This window comes from Myotis lucifugus, unplaced genomic scaffold (genome assembly GCF_000147115.1).
Source record: "Myotis lucifugus unplaced genomic scaffold, Myoluc2.0 scaffold_1017, whole genome shotgun sequence".
Taxonomy (NCBI): domain Eukaryota; kingdom Metazoa; phylum Chordata; class Mammalia; order Chiroptera; family Vespertilionidae; genus Myotis; species Myotis lucifugus.
Window position 1 is genome coordinate 94,824 of NW_005872065.1, and position 1,856 is coordinate 96,679.

The window sequence follows — 1,856 nt, forward strand, 5'->3', positions numbered from 1 at the left end:
TATACGTCAATCTTCTCTTCACTGCTTGCCAGGCCTCGCCTCTACTACACTCTTCCCCGCTCGTGCCCCCAAAAAGACACAACTGCGCGAAAACTAGCCCGGCGGGGTATTCGGGGGACGGGGGGGCAGAAGAAGCGAGATAAAAGAAAAAAAAAAAAAAAATGATAAAACAACAAGAAGAGGAATGGACAGATCTTTACAATATTACTTACTCCTCACTCCTCCTCCTCTTCATATAAATAAGATATAATAGATGGGATAACTAGACACATGGCCTCGATAAGTCGCGGTTTTCCGACCACGGGTCTAGCGTGTCTGCCCGACACCGCACTGGAGATCTAGAGATGGACAGTGGCTGATGTGCAAGGGACAATGGCTTTAAGAGGACAGGGCAGTGCCCTGGCGTGGCGCAGTGGTTGAGCATCGACCTATGAACCAGGAGGTCACGGTTCGATTCCCAATCAGGGCACATGTCCAGATTGCAGGCTCGATCCCCAGTGTGGGGTGTGCAAGAGGCAGCCTATTAATGATTCTCTCCCATCATTGATGTTTCTATCTCTCTCTTCCTCTCCCTTCCTCTCTGAAATCAATAATATATATATATATATGTTTTAAAAAGGCACACCCTGGGGAGCTGCTGGCCGAGGAGCAGGGAGACCCATGGGACAGCCCTGAGTCCCACCCACAGCCTGAAGCAGAGCCACCCAACCAACCTGCAGACCCACGAACAAGGAAAAGAAACATTTATAGCCACAGCAAGGAAACAACCTAAATGTCGGGCAACAGAGGCCTGGACCATGTGTGTGTTTATATTATATACTGTATGAAACGGATATTCTTGCCCTGGCTGGTTTGGCTCAGTGGATAGAGCATCGGCCTGCGAACCAAAGGGTCCCGGGTTCGATTCCGGTCAAGGGCACTATCTCAGTCGCAGGCTCCTCTCCGGCCTGGGCCCTGGTCAGGGCTTGTGCAGGAGGCAACCAATCGATGTGTTTCTCTCACATCGATATTTCTCTCTGTCTTTCCCTCTCTTCCACTCTCTCTAAAAATCAAGGGAAAAATATCCTCAAGTGAGGATTAAAAAAGAAAAAAAAAAAACATTAAAAAAAAAAACACCTGATATTCTTTGGCCATATAAATGAAGGAAGCCCTAACCGGTTTGGCTCAGTGGATAGAGTGTCGGCCTGGGGACTGAAGGGTCCCAGGTTCGACTCCGGTCAAGGGCGTGTACCTTGGTTGCGGACACATCCCCAGTAGGGAGTGTGCAGGAGGCAGCTGATTGATGTTTCTCTCTCATCGATGTTTCTAACTCTCTATCCCTCTCCCTTCCTCTCTGTAAAAAATCAATAAAATATATATTTTTTTTTAAATGAAGGAAATCCTGCCATTTCCAACACCATGGATGGGATCCAGGCGGAAGCACACCCTCCTCTCCTTTCCCCTCATCTTCATCGAGCTCTGACCTCCAGTAGGCCCTGGGTACCAGCTGGTTGCTGGGCTTCCCGCTGGGAGAGGGTGGGTCACAGCCTGGGGGGAGGGGTAGCTTGGAGGAGAGGCCATGCCACCCTGAAATACTCCTCCACTTCCTGCCACTTTACCCACGGGCTCAGCGTATTCACAGCCACGGAGGGACAGTGCCGGAGGCCGCCATGCTGAGCTGTTCAGTGGACACAGCAGCTCCCCTCCCGGGGGTGGGGGTGCGGGGGTGGGGGGAGGACAGACGTACCATAGAACAGCGGGTCCCGGGGTGGCTTTCGTTTGACGAGGATTCGAGCCAACAGGGCCACCAGGAGCAGGATGAGGGCAGCAACCCCTACAATTGTCCAGAAGCTGCAAGGACCAGAACAGGGAGGTGG

General features: G+C 51.7%; 1 protein-coding gene across 3 annotated transcripts in view; it reads right to left on the minus strand.

Annotated features, from left to right (window-relative positions):
- TM6SF1 (transmembrane 6 superfamily member 1) overlaps positions 1-1,830 on the minus strand; it is a 20,538-nt gene extending 18,708 nt beyond the window's left edge. The window contains exon 1 of one of the 3 annotated variants that reach the window (XM_023747858.1): positions 1,727-1,830. The gene's annotated coding sequence lies outside the window, so the exon portion shown is untranslated. The remainder of the gene's footprint in view (positions 1-1,726) is intronic. The other 2 variants (XM_023747856.1, XM_023747857.1) reach the window with 2 other exon arrangements.
- Between the last annotated feature and the right edge of the window lie 26 nt (positions 1,831-1,856).